Source organism: Lepidochelys olivacea (assembly GCF_965140295.1).
Source record: "Lepidochelys olivacea isolate rLepOli2 genome assembly, chromosome: 10".
NCBI classification, from domain to species: domain Eukaryota; kingdom Metazoa; phylum Chordata; order Testudines; family Cheloniidae; genus Lepidochelys; species Lepidochelys olivacea.
The window spans coordinates 84,595,290-84,609,660 of NC_140420.1; the positions used below are offsets into that span (position 1 = coordinate 84,595,290).

A 14,371-nucleotide genomic window follows, 5' to 3' on the forward strand; every position below is an offset into this window, starting at 1 on the left:
CCAGCACCTGTGGGTGGGGTTCTGTGAGATGCCCACCTGTCATCCCCACAGCACCAGGAATCCCCCAGGCTCTGAAGTCTGCCTGGCTCCCAGCCACAGCTGACTTCCAGTTACGTTACTGCCCCTGACAGAGGAGAAACAGGAAGAAAGGTGGCCCAGAACGAAGGGACTAGCGAAAGTCGGGGGGCCTCCAGCCTGGCGGCATGCGGGGCCAGCCGCTGCGCGGGCGAGGTGCGGGCTTTCTGGGAGCCCGCGGCGCGGCCGCGTGGGGCAGGCGTGGGGCGGCAGGCCCGCGCCCCGGCGGGAAGGGGGCTCCGAGCGCCTGGGGCGCCGTCCCGCGGCAGCGCCCCCCTGCCCGGCGGCCCCGCTCGGCCGCAGGCGAGCCTTTCCGACGCCCCGGGCCCGCCGCGGCCGGCGGGAGCCGAGGGCCAGGGCGAGCAGCCGGAGACGCGCCTGGCGCAGGGGCTCCGGGCGCAGGGGCTCCGGGCGCGGCCTCCGGGGCGGGCGGGGGGACCGGCCTCCGGGGCGGGCGGGCTCGCTGCAGGCGGGCCCGGGCCGGCGGGCCCTTCCCGGCCGGCCGGTCCGCATGGACCCGCGGGGCGTGACTTGGGTCGGAAACGAAACCGCCCCCGCCCGCGAGCCGGGAGGGCCGGGCGGGCGGGGCTCGCCCCGGGGCTCGCCTGGCGGACCGGCCCGGGAGCCCCTGGGCGGCGGGCAGAGGCCGGAGCGGGCAGCGGGCGGGGCGGCGGCGCCGAGACAAAAGGGAGCGGAGCCGAGGAGCGGCGGCGGCTGCTTTGCATCCCTTCCCGTCGGCCCCGCTCCTCGCTTCCTGCTGCCGGGAGCGGCCGCCAGCGGGCCGGGGCGGCCGGAGCAGGGACCCGCGTCGCCAGCCCGGGGTGAGTCCCGGCGGGGGCGCGGGGCCGCCGACATGTCGCGGGCGCTCGGACGGGCCGCTCCCGGGGCCGAGATGGCAGCCGGGGGGGGCACGTGGGGCCGCCCGCCAAGTTCCCCGCGCCGGGGCCGGACCTGTTGAGCCCGCGGCCGGGCCGCTGTGGGGCGGGGGCGGGAGGCGCCGTGGGGCGCGGAGGGCTCCGGTCTCGGGGCCGCTGCCCGCGGCGGGGACCGGCTGCCTGGGGCAGGGGCTGGGCAGGGGCCTGGCGGCGGCTGCCGGGACCCCCCCCCCGGCGCCCGGCCTGGACCCCCCCCCGGCGCCCGGCCTGGCCCCCGGCGGAGACCGTCCGTGGGAGCGACCCGGCCCCTGCTCGGCCGGGGGAGGACGGGGCCCGGGCTGCCCTGCCTGGAAACTCCGCCCGCGGCGCCGGCCCCTCTCCCGCCGAGAAGCCCCCGGGGCCGGCGCCGCGGGCTTCGCCGGGTTTCGCTGTGGCGGCCGGGCTGAGAGAGGGGCCGCGCCGGAGCCCCGAGCGCCGCTGGCCCGCCCGTGCCCCCATGTGGACGTGGCTCGGGTCTTCCCTTGCCCTAGCTGCTGCTTGGCGGGGGCTGGAGCCCCCCGATGGCACAGCCCCGTGTGCTGGGCGCCCTGCCTCGGGGTCCCCCAGACCTGCTCTTGGGCCTTCCTCCTCAGCAGGGTGTCCTGTGGGGCACCTGGTACTCGCTGGCAGGACCCTTCTGGGCTACGGGTTGGGCTCAGCGGAGGGGAGGGAAAATCATCTCGTCACTAGCCTAGTGTTCTATAAAAGTGCCTACGATCAGGGGAGTTAGAGATGGGAAGAGCCTGGTTCAATAGGTCGGGTTCATCTAATGCAAATATTTGAGGTTTAGGACCCACTCTTGCCCGCCCTCTTTTATCTACACCTCTTATATTGCAAACAGATCTCACCTGCCTTCTGGAAAATGTCAGGAAAAAAATCTCCCTACAGTTCACAAAGGCTTTGTTCATGAGACCTCTGATCTGACTGGTCACCAACTTGTTTTGTGACTTTCCTTTGGAAAGTATTGCACATGGTGAGGAGCTTTCCCTTCTTACAATCACCTGTAATCACTCCACAGAATATAATAATTAATAGACTTTATTTAAACCCATTGTGTTGCAAGAGGGGAGAGGTGGTCAAGGCGGAAGGTGCAGCTCTGGGAGGTTAAAACTCCTCTTAAAATATAAAAAACCTGGAAACACAAAGTAGAGAAGGTTGGTTAGTCTCTAGGCTTCAGTCAGAATGGACAAGTTGTTTGTGGCATAAATGAATTAAGTTTATTTGCTCCAAGGCCTCAGGCTAAGGATTAAACTGTTTTACCAGAATCCATTTTAAACACCATTATACAATGATTCTGGTGGACTCTGTTTAAACGTGGTTTGTCTGGCCAATGTGGATTAGGCATAACCATTTAAAAATTGCATTCTAGGCTAGTTGGAGACCTAAGAAATCAAATATCCCCAGATGAACTCTGAAAAGATTGGTTTCAGAGTAGCAGCCGTGTTAGTCTGTATTCGCAAAAAGAAAAGGAGGACTTGTGGCACCTTAGAGACTAACCAATTTATTAGAGCATAAGCTTTCGTGGATAGGAGCTTGTTTTACCATTTCCTGGGGACCTGTTCAAAGTAACCCTATTTTGGCAGCAAACCAAGGGACAATTTTTAATTATGATTTTAGTCTTCCCCTTGACTTGTGAAACATTCCTATTGGAGTCTTTCCTCAAATTCTTTTGATCAGACAATGTATGGAGCTGTATTTGCACCTGATTGTGGCAATGAAAATCCTTCTGGCAAAGAAATGGACGTGCCCCTCTCTCCATTCTAGAGAAATGATTTAAACAAAAAAAAGTGAGGAATACCCTTCCAATGGAAAATCTCCACAACTGCCGGCTAAATACATATGGCCATCTTGCAACCTGGTTCCCATTTTATGAATATGCTAGACTGATTGGCTCCATAAATACAGATAACACATTCTTTCCATATGCAAGGTTAAAGAAAAATAGATAACTTAAGTATTATTACAAACTGTATGCAAGTTAAATTGTTTCTTCACCAAACAGGACAGCTTTTCGCCTTGTTTGTGTTCTGTTTAATCGTTATGATGTAGTTTTAATTTTATTAGACTAAAAAGTATAAAGGGATGTAATTTGTAAACCAGTTTAGTAAATACCCCTCAGAGACGGGATGAATGAGAGAGTCAGCAGCATTGTGCTAATGAATAGGCAATGGGCTATTTGTGCATGAGCCAGAGTGATTATTTCAGGACGTTTGCTGCTAAGTGAGACAAACATTCCATATGTTGATCAATGTGATTTTTTTTCATATTAATTTTATATTGAGACTTAGGCCCTAATTCAGAAAGGTACTTTAACACATGCCTAACTGTAGCACAGTCCTGTTAACTTCAATTGAACTAATCATATGCTTAAAGTTAGGCACGTGCTTCAGTCCCTTGCCAAATTGGGACCATAATAAAAAGAATAGGCTAGTGTAGGTGGGTGAGTTGCCATTATTACTCTGACTAGGAATTGCGCTAACTCTTCTGTTCTTGCTACCCTGTCTGCCTCTTCCCACTCCCCAACCCAGTTCTTTCGCTGGTCCACCTGTTATGTCTTGGCTTTTAGACTGGATGCTATTTCAGAGAGAGACTGTCATTTTCTACACGTTTGTTCAGTGTGTGATGTCACCACCTCTGCAGTCCAGTAAGGGCGCCCACTTCTAGGCTTCTGGCTCCCCAGCTGTCCTCTCTCTGGGGCGGAGATCCTGTGTCTCTCCCTCCTGACATGATTTTCCCCAGGGTGCACAGTTCCCTACCTACACTGTTATTCCCAGCAAGCCAGGCTGCCTAAGCAGGCCAGCGCCTGCACTTTGCTCACTCTTCGAAGGCTATGAACAAGGTAATTGCTCAACTTAAGGGTTTGTCTTAACACACAGTGCTGCAGCAGTGCTGTGGGAATGCTTTAGTGAAGATGTTACTATGCTGACGGGAGAGCTTCTCCCATCAGTACAGTTAACTCACTTCCCTGCAAGGCGGCAGCTACGTCAACAGGAGAAGCTCTTCCATCGACACAGCCGGGTATAACTGTCGTTCAGGGTGTAGTTTTTTTACACCCCAAGCGATGTAGTTATCCTGATAATGGTTTGTAATGTAGACCTGGCCTGAGTTACAACACAGCTATTTCTGAGCAAGCACGGTGAAAGCATTACAGAGAAAACATTAAAACAATAAAGGGGTCTACACGCATGCTAATAAGCTTACCGGCTATCTCGCCAACCCCATCAGAGGCTCTGGTAGGAGTCAGTCCTTCAAACCCCACCAGGAGGGTTTTCTGTGATTACAAGCTCAGAATAGCATTCTTTTAGAACAAGCATGCCCATGCATTGGTTAATCTTTCCTTTATGCAGTTTGGGCCTTTGTTTTTTGGGTTCCAGGAACAGGAAATCAGCAGACAGTGATTCCTTCCTCAGGGTGTAGCTTCAAAAGACTGGGGTTTTTTGCATAATCAGAGGTGAGAAATTTGCAATCATCTCCCCATTGGGATTTCCCAGGCAAACCACCTGACACTGTTTGTTCGAAAGCCTGTTGTCTGGCCCGTTGTTCAATATAGTCCTTTGAAGTTCATAACATTTCCCAGGGCTCACAATCATACAGAACTTTTGCATTTAATACAGTGAACTCCAAAGATGATTAAACTTAATACATTTTTTTTTTCAAGGATATTGCAGGAAATTGCCATATCTGTCACATCTAGCATAATGGGGGCCTGACCTACTTGGCCTGTAAGTTCTACTGCACTATAAATAAACTTTCTAAAAGTTCTAGTTTGGGTCTCTTTTGGATACACCTTTTATGTAGCTGCTAGTGGGTCTTTTATTTGTCTTGTTTGAGGCAGAGACCCAAGAGCCTGGCTGCTGCGCAGCATTCCAACCTAGGGGGCACATCAAGGGTGTTCCCTTCATCTCAAGCTATGGATTTGGGGACAGACGGTGTATTCCAAGTGGCACTTATAGAGCTTTTACCTTTTCTTTCTTATTCTGGTCTGCCACATTCCCTCCCTTTAACCCTAATTGGCTGCACTCTGTGCTCTCCCCTTCCCCAAACTGACTGTGATGGGCACAATAGTGGTTAGACTGTAATAAGTTGGCCTGATTCACTTTCTCCTATTTTTAGATACACTTTTTCCCCGAAGAGAAGCTTATTTTAAAGGTGTCATATTCTTGTCTTCCCTAATTTTGACGACAGTTAGCTTGGAGACCAAGAGCATTGGAGTTTGAGGTTTCTCAGCCTTTAAGTCCAGGAGTAGTGTTGAATCTTCAATAAGGAGAACTTTGCTCCCACCAGTGTCAGTCAGAATAAGCTGAGTTTAAAATAAGGGTTAAAAAACAAAGTTTTAAAAAAATTCTAACTAAAAATCCATTTCCTCCTTAACTGTTCAGGTTTCACTTCCCTAGCACTTGGGGCAACATAATCCTTTGATTTCTCAACTTTTCTATAGTGTCCCCCAGGCCAAAGAGAGGAGACAACCTCCATGCCCGCTGGAGGGGGGAAAAAACAGCGGGGGGAGGGACGGGGGACAACAACTTTTCTTTTCTTCTTTTTTAAATGTCAGGCGTCCTCAACCTCTGAACATTGTAAAGAAGCTCTCCTTTCCCTCCACCTCCACACAACCTGCCCTCCCTCCCCTCTTTTCAGGCCACCTCTGGTCTTACTGTAGAGAGGCTACAGTAGAGGGACAGTGTCTGAAATGTTCTCAAGTGTAGGGGAAAAAAAAAGAGCACACAGGAAGTTCACCTGGGTTCTTGAAAAACTGTTTCCTGGTCACAAAGATGAAGTGCTCTGAGAGATTGAGGTGACTGAAATACTAGTGCTGGAGCAAACTGATAATTTAAAATGCGATAAGTCACCAGGCCCAGATGGTCCATCCATGGGTTCTGAAGGAACATAACTAGGAAGTAGTAGAAGTAGCTACCAACAAAATTATTCAATCTTTAATTTAAAAACAGCCACTGTTCCAGAGAATTGGAAGGTAGCAAGTATTGCACCCACAACTTAAAAAGGCTGTAGGAGAAATCCAGGGAATTATAGGCCTATGAGCCTTACATCTGCACCTGGCAAATTGGGTTAATTGGCAGTGAATAACAAAACACCTGGAAGATCATGATCTGATAGGGTCTAACCAGCATGTATTCCACAAAGGAAAATAGTGTCTCACTAATCTCTTAGAATTCTTTGAACATGTCAAGAAAGTAGTGGATGAAGGAGAACCAATTAACATAATATATTTAAAGGAGTACTTGTGGCACCTTAGAGACTAACCAATTTATTTGAGCATGAGCTTTCATGAGCTACAGCTCACTTCATCGATGAAGTGAGCTGTAGCTCACTTGAAAGCTCATGCTCAAATAAATTGGTTAGTCTCTAAGGTGCCACAAGTACTCCTTTTCTTTTTGCGAATACAGACTAACACGGCTGTTACTCTGAAACCTGTCATAATATATTTAGATTTCCAAAGGGCCTCTGAGAAGACACCCCACGATGACAACTTCAGTAGTCTCGTGTGGGAAGAGGCAAAGTTGTCAGGGATCAAAAAATGGCTAGGAGACAGAAAGCAACAAGTAGGATTAAATGGTCAGTTTTCATCATGGCCAAAGGTTAAGAGAGGAGTCTGTAAGGTCCTGTGTTTATTATGTTTATTAATTATCTGGAAAGGTGGGGTGCAGTGAGGTGACAGAATGTATAGGTTACACAAAGTTAAGGTTAGTTAGGACTAGAGAGGTTTGTGAGGAACTAGAGTGAGACCTATACAAGCTAGATGAAATTTAATTTTGATAAATGAGAAATAATGCACATTGGAGAGAAAGTTTAACTTTTCATCACCTTGTAAGTTCCTAAATTAACTGTATCAACCTAAGACAGTGACCTGGATGTCATTGTGGACAGCTCAATAAAAACTTCTGTGTAATTTGCAATTGTAGTCAAGACTAAAACAATGTTAGAGTGCATAGGAAATGGGATAGAAAATAATACTAAAAATATCATAATGCCTTTATATATATATATATATATATATATATATCTCCAATTTCATCTGGATACTCTGTGCTGTGTTGGTCACTCCATCTGAAATAGGATATTGCAGAAGTAGAGGGGCTTCAGAGAAGAGCAATTAGAATGATCAGAGGCCTAGGGAAAGCTCTCATTAATACAGATTGTAAAGAAGAAGGGAACAGTCAAAGAAATTGAAAGTGGGAAATTCACAATCGATAAAAGAAAATACTTTTTTACACGGTGTGTGATTGTGGAACTAACTGCCATAGGAAGTCGTTGAGGCCAAGAACTTAAAGGTGATTGAACATTGACATGAATATCCAGACTTGTCATAACTCCTGTCCCTTCCGAAATGTTTGTCTTAAGTCTTGATGCATAAGGTTTAATGACCATCTGTAACTATTACAGATCAGGATGAGACCTTTTTTGAGGGGAATGGGGGTGTCAGCGGGCAGGCAGATTATCCCATAGACATCTGTCTGCTGTAGGGTTCTTGCACTGTCCTTTGAAGCATCTGGTTCTAGATACTCTGGGACAGGATACTGAACTAGGTGGACCTCAGGTCTGATCTAGTCTGGTAATTCCTATCTTTCTATGAAACTCTGCCATTCTGGATTTGCTGTGGAGAGCTCTTTGAGCTAAAAGGTGTTTTTGGGTTTGCAGGGGGAGCTTACATTTAAAAGGAAACCTGGGCAGCTCCAAAAACCTAGAATAAGCATGTTTACTGTAGGAAAGGGATTGTGACAAGCAAAAGCAGATATGTGATCTGCAGTGGCCCATTACTTAGGGCAGAGAGTCTCAATCAGAGAAAGGTAACTACATAGATGTAACATATTTAGACTTTTGTAAGGTGTTTGACTTTATACCTCAAGATGTTCTGATTAAAAAATTAGCATGTGATATCAGTCATGCATCTGTTAAATAGATTGACATCAATCAGTCAGAGTTTTTCAAAGGTAATTGCCAATGGGGAGCCATCATGGGGGTGTTTCTAGAGAGGTTGCATAGGCGTAGGTACTATGTCCTGGTGATGATCAATGTTTTCATCAATGATCTGAAAGTAAATATAAAATCACTGCTAAAAAAATTTGTGGATGATGCATAGAATGACAGCGTGGTAAATAATGAGGACAAGGCAGTCCTAGAGAGTGGCTCGCTTGATAAGCTGGGCCCATTCAAACAAAATGTGTGTTAATAAAGCCAGACGCAAAGTTGTCCATCCAGGAACACAGAATGCCAGCCATACCTACAGAATGGGGGCCTGTATCCTGGAGAGCAGTAACTCCAGAAAGGTTTTAGGGGACAGAGTAGACGAGCAACAGGAGAAGGGAGGTGGTGATTACCTCTGTAGATGGAACTGATGAGACCAACCCTGGAACACTGCGTCCAGCTCTGGTGTCCACACTTCTAAAGGATGTTGGAAAAATTGGAGAGGGTGCAGAGAGGAGCCAGAAAAATTATTCAAGTGTTGGAAGAAATGCCTTTCAGTGAGAAACTTAACAAGCTCCATCTGTTCAGTTCATCCAAAAAGAAGAGTGAGAGGTAACTGGATTAGGGTGAAAGTACCTTTCCTGGGAGTAAATGCTGGGCACGGACGTGCTCCTTTGCTGAGTGGGGAAAGGCAGAACAGGGTTCAATGGCTGGGACAAAGCTACATTAAAACCAGGCACAAATTTTAAGCTTGAGGGTGACTGAGCATGGGAACAAACCACCACAGGAAGAGGTGGCTTCTCCCTCCCTTGATCTGAAGATCTGCAGACTGTCTCTTTCTGGAAGCTACGCTTTAGTCAAACACAAATGATTGGGCTCAGTGCAGGGGTAACTGGGTGACTGTAATGGCCTGTGTTGTACAGGAGGTTAGGCTAGACTACCTAATGGTCCCTTCTGGCCTGAATATCTATGAATGGGTGTCAGGGCCACAGCCACTCTGCCCTTCCCATCTTGCTGAATGGAAGTGGAAGCTAGATCCCAGCTAGCTGGGAGGGGAATTCTGCGGGAGCCACATTAGGAAAAAGGGGTGTTTGTATGTTGAAGGTTGAGAGCTACAGACTTAGTGAAAGTGCAGACCCTCCAGCATTATTTGTCAAACAAATCAGTGACTGTTTGTACTTGTGGTTCTGCATCTTATTTTCATGGCTGTCCTCTAGGGGACTCACACTCACACACAGAATTGGTCTGCACCTCTCATGATGATAACTTAACACCTGCGACAGTTACCCTTCACATAATGATTACTTAAATTAGTAGGGGTAGAAGGGGAAGTTATTCACTGTCTCAGTGGGAGAGTTCCAGATACCGGACCAGTGATAAGTCACGGGCCCTTCTTTAAATGTGGTGAAGGAGCTGATGGAGAAGAAACCAACAATGGAGGAGTTGACTGAACAGGGAGTAGATGGGTATGAGGTCAGAAGTCGTCAGCTCCTTGGAGCTTCTTGGAAATCATACCATCTCCAAATCCATTTGGAAATTGATGGGAAGCTAATGAATGCTGATCCCACTTCCTGTAGCAAGAGATTACTCTGCCCACAACGTTGCAGGCCCCTGAAGTTGAGTAGCAATATAGGAAGGCAGTTAAAAAATGGAACTGCAGAAGTCATGGTGGAAAATTTAAACAGATTTCAACAGGGAGAGACAATGACAAATCCTGGCAGTGTCCCCCAATGCTGGTGATGAGCACCTTTCGACAAAGGAAATATGGAAGGAAAATGAAAGTTTGGGTCAAAGATAGTGAACACTTCTATTGTGATGTAGGGGACTTCAGGTGTGAATTCAGAAAAATGATTGTGAAGTCAGACATAAGGACTTCAGTCTTGGATGCATTTGGCTGTAGGAATTCCAGTCATGCCCGGGTGCTGGCAGTCAAGGCAGGTAGAGAGGGCATTCTTGGATCTTTCTGTCATCTGAGGGAAGTGTAGTATTGTGTGTTACACATCATTTACATGTGAGCAAGTTTGAAGCTAATAAAGCAGGATCCCTGATGACGAAAAGCGGGTAAAGGACTGGATCTTGTGACTTCTTTGGGTAGATGGCCATGGAGAAGATGTAAAGCCTCCACCAGAAATGGCCTGGAGAGAACAGTTAAAAGGTTGGTTTGAAACCAGAAGAGGAGGGTGTCTGAGACACCTGTTTTCCCAAGGTATTTCAGAAGGAAAGTGGCTGCTGGCCCTGAAAGTCACACTGGGATTAGGAGAGGCATGAAGCTGGTTATTAGTGACCCAAATGTGCCCTAGGACTCTAGGAATGTAACTGGGCCTGACAGTACCTGCTGCTCCCTTGTTTTTTTTCTTTAAGTTCTGGAAGTTCTTGGGGCTCTTAATACAGAATTACTCTGCCAGATGTGCCGTTGGGGTCTGTTTGGTGGGGTCACATGCTTCCAGGGGTGGTGGTTTTCCTTTTACATATTACAGTTAAAAAATAAAACTCCCTCCTTAAACTGGTGCCCGTTCACTGTTAATGAATGCGCACACACCCCCAGTGTGGGTCCATGTGTCAAAGTGAACCTGGAACATAATGGCAAATTCTGATCTTGGCTCCTGCCAATCCTTGAACATCTATGGCACTGTATGCAGATGATGCTGATAGCCAGGGACAAAGGGCTGGGCTGGGCTGGAACTGGAGTTTCATGGCAACCTCGTTTTCCGTCAGTTTGAATCTAACTCTTAACGTGAGTTGGGAAAAGCGTTAGTTTGTAGGGACCTGGCCGCAGCGCTGTCCTGCCTGAGAGAGGGAGCCAGCTGGAGCCTGTGTACCGCTGCCTCTCTGTCGTATGGGGAGAGAAGCTTCAGGGTCAAAGGTTCTTTGCACTTTATCAGTCTGGAATCTTCTCCAGAGCCTGAAGACAAGACTATCTTTCCATGCGAATTTCTTCTAATTAGGAGATGGTTTGGGGAAGAACTTATTTATCAAGGCGAGGTGGTAGGCAGCTATGTTTGTACATGCTCATTGATTTTATACTTGAAAATCTGGCTCTGTCATGCAGATTTCTTACTTTATTGAGCACAGTTTAATTCACACTGGTGTTGGGAGAGACTGTGAAGGTAGCTTGGCATGCTGGCCAGACATAATTGATACCTGGCTGTAATTTGTAGGGTCTAGGGAAGAATTTCATGTCTAAAAGCATTACAAAGCTATCTGCTCTCTTGTACAGATCACTTGTGTTTTCTGGTAGACGTTGGTGTGTGTTAGAGAATTTATTTGGTATTTGTTTTAGAGAGAGAACTTGTACTTTAATATATTTAAGAATCAGAATAAAACCCCTATTGTAGTTTGGAAATGTATGGCATATGACCATTTTCGGACTCTAGCTGCTGTCTAATCTGACCTCTTCAGGGGAGAGAACTCAAACAGATGCACATAAGTTTGGTTTGTATTATTTTGTCAGTGTTCTCTTCAACAGTTACACAACAAAGTCTCTTAATGCAAGTTAGGTCATTACATGGTTGTCATACAGTGATAAAGTTCAATAAATCCTTTTTCTTTTCTTCATCTCTTCTTGATGCTCCCTGAGTCAGGCCTCCGTGCCTCTGAGGTTTTTCTGACTAGATCTACACAATGTGTGCCAGAGATCTACACATTTCAAAGATTCTTCCTCTGGTGTTCCACTTGTTCTCATGGTGTGTTGCTGTTTTCCTTACCGTGGTTCTTGCTGCTTTTGGTTAAGGGTTTCCGTGTTATCCATTAAGACTCCTGCTTTCAGAAATTTATGACTTGGTTGTGTAAAGGCAGTAATTTTGTTTATAAAATGTATCCCCAAAATAAACTTGTCATCTTCATCACAATTCTTTTATGTTTGGCCATTTAAAAAAACGACATTCTGAATTTTGCTTTTAGACCTTTTTAATTTTTTCCCTAAACTGTATTAACTCCCTCCCATGATAAACTCTTTATTATACAGACTGGTTAACATACATGCATAGGAAAAGGTTTTTGATTCACACACCCCAGTGAAAATTTCCTGAGACCTTTCAATGGATTTGCTATATATATGCATGACTCTCTGGCTTGGTAAACAGAAAATGAATCCGCCATTAGCCGAAGGTCAGTGATCTGGTAAGTATAGAAGTTGGCTCTCATTGCTGGACGATAATGGCTTCTAAGGGATAGCCGTGCAAGTGAAGGTTGGATTTAGCTTATCTGATGTTCACCTTTAGCATCACGCAAAGCTAAGCAGGAACTTTTTTGTTTTTAAAGCCTATCACAATCTGACCATAATCTGACCTACCTGTGTCTCATGCACCAGTTGATGACAACACTGACCTCCCCTTTCTTTATATCAGTGATGTCCAACCTCTGCCCCTTGCGGGTGACAATATGGAGAAGAAAATACAAATTTGATTATTAATTAAAGTGTTTTCTGAGCCACACCCTGTAATTTTTAAACCAAGTGTTTGAATGAGTCCAACTGCCTCCCATCACTTCCCCTGCATCTATAAAACTAGGGAGAGGAGGTTGGTCGACAGGGCCTCCTGTGACTGTGGGACCTATTTCCGATCCTCCATCCGTTCACACATATGGGCTGAGTTCCTCTGGGCGGCGTCCGTTGGCTCCCTTGATGCCTTTGAGGAGCAGTGGGCACTGTCCGGGGTTCTCTGCTCCGTGTCCCCGTCAGGTTCCCTTCGTTTGACCCTTTGACTGCACTCCTGTCCTTGTTATTTCATTAGTTGTCCCCTGGAATCACTTGGCTTCCAGGTCCTGTGGATCCTCCCCTTAGGCTGAGGGGCGGGGGGGGGGCCCTTTAGCAGTGGGCAGGCGGAACCTGGATCCCAATAGGATCACTTCCCCTGCAGCCTCAGGAGCAGCTAGTTGGTGAGAACTGATAGTTCTCTGAGCAACAGTTGCCTCTTCCTTGTGCATCTGCTTAGTGGTTCCCCAGGAGAACTTGCTGCATGGCAGGGTTGTTGGAGCTCTCAGGAAAGCAGGAGAGGAACCTAGAAGGGTGGCTTCTCTCTCCCACCCAGTCACCCAGAAGGAGCAATGCTGAGAAACAACAGCTAGTCTGGTGCCCTGATTCTCTGCTGCAGCCATGAGTGTAGGCTGGGGGTGCTCTGACTTGTGCCAGCTGGCTGTGGTCTCCAAAGTGACCATGCACTCCATGGAGAGAGCCGTTGTGTAGTCTGCTCTGTCCATTCGTCCCAGATTTGGGCTCTGAACCAAGCGCTGTGGGCAGGAAGGCATGTAAGCCACCTTTTGTGGCTCTGTGCCCACTGGGGACTCCCTCACACAGAGGATGGGAAGGTTTCCACTCCTTTGGCCCCTGGGTAGCATAAAGGGGGCAGGACAAAATCTGCCCCCATGTTTTGATTGTGGCCCCTGGCCTTTTTAAAATATGGTTGGGCCTGGGAGCAGGCTCCCTTTCAGGAGCTTTATCTCCACTCCTCAAGGCTGAAGCTCTTCTCCTTCCAGGCAACTGGGCACCCCCAAACCCAGCTTGCTGCTGGTCCGTGATCCACCTGACCCAGCAGCTTCCGATACCGTCGTTTCAGGGAAACCAAGAATTCTGACCTTGGGTCTTGATGGGTACATTAATAAATGTCTTGTTTAAAAATTAAAAACTTGGCTTGTTTTAAGTCTTAAGGCACACTGTTAGTTAATTATTTGAAATCTTAAACATCCTCTCTTAGAGAAGTGTTGCAGTTCCTCTCCTAAACCAAGGCCAGCACAATCATCTGCTTTGTTTTTATGGGTAATTTTCATGCACCAAAATCATGGTGTCTCCAAGTTTGGATAAATATCAAGGCCCAGCCTATGGCATCCAGAAACCGGGCAGGCTTGAAGTCCACCTGCAGTTCATATTCATAGGTGATCTAGTGAGTGACCGAGAAAGAGGGAGGAAGGAGTGATAGAATTACAGAAGGATAAATGCTTGCTTGTTCTACATTTATCTTTCCTGTTTCTTGGTAGCAAATGTTTGTATGTATGTGCTCCAAGGCTCCAGACAGTTTCCCCCTTTGCCATTTTTCCTTTCCACTGACTGACATTTACTGCTTGTCTATATTTTCCTTCATTTCAATAGACTGTCTCTCCCCTCTCTTCCTTTTTTATATATATATATATATATTTCCCCCAAGCCCTCCCTTTGTTTCTCCTAACATCCCATCTAGTGACCAGTGGCCCAGCACCCTATTCATCCAGGAAGACATGAGTCAAAAGCCTGGGCTTATTCCGTGGCCATTCAGTGGTGAAATGGTGGTGGTGCTGGAAATTTTGGGGGAGCAGTATCCCCTGCAGAGAACCAACATACCAGCTGCTCTGTGGATTTTTTTTCTAACTCTTGAGATTAAGAACATTTCGGTTTCTGTGAGCTTGCAGCTAACAGCACTGGAAATAAAAGGAGCAAGCTGCAGGAGGGCATTTGGATGTTTTCCCTTGGGGAGGTCTTTGTTTAAAATTTA

The 14,371-nt window shown here is 47.4% G+C and overlaps 1 protein-coding gene across 2 annotated transcripts in view; it reads left to right on the plus strand.

Annotated features, from left to right (window-relative positions):
* The first annotated feature begins 670 nt into the window (after positions 1 to 670).
* ZNF710 (zinc finger protein 710) overlaps positions 671 to 14,371 on the plus strand; it is a 50,989-nt gene continuing 37,288 nt past the window's right edge. Inside the window, exon 1 of one of the 2 annotated variants that reach the window (XM_084641500.1) lies at positions 671 to 896. The gene's annotated coding sequence lies outside the window, so the exon portion shown is untranslated. The remainder of the gene's footprint in view (positions 897 to 14,371) is intronic. The other variant, XM_084641498.1, reaches the window with a different exon arrangement.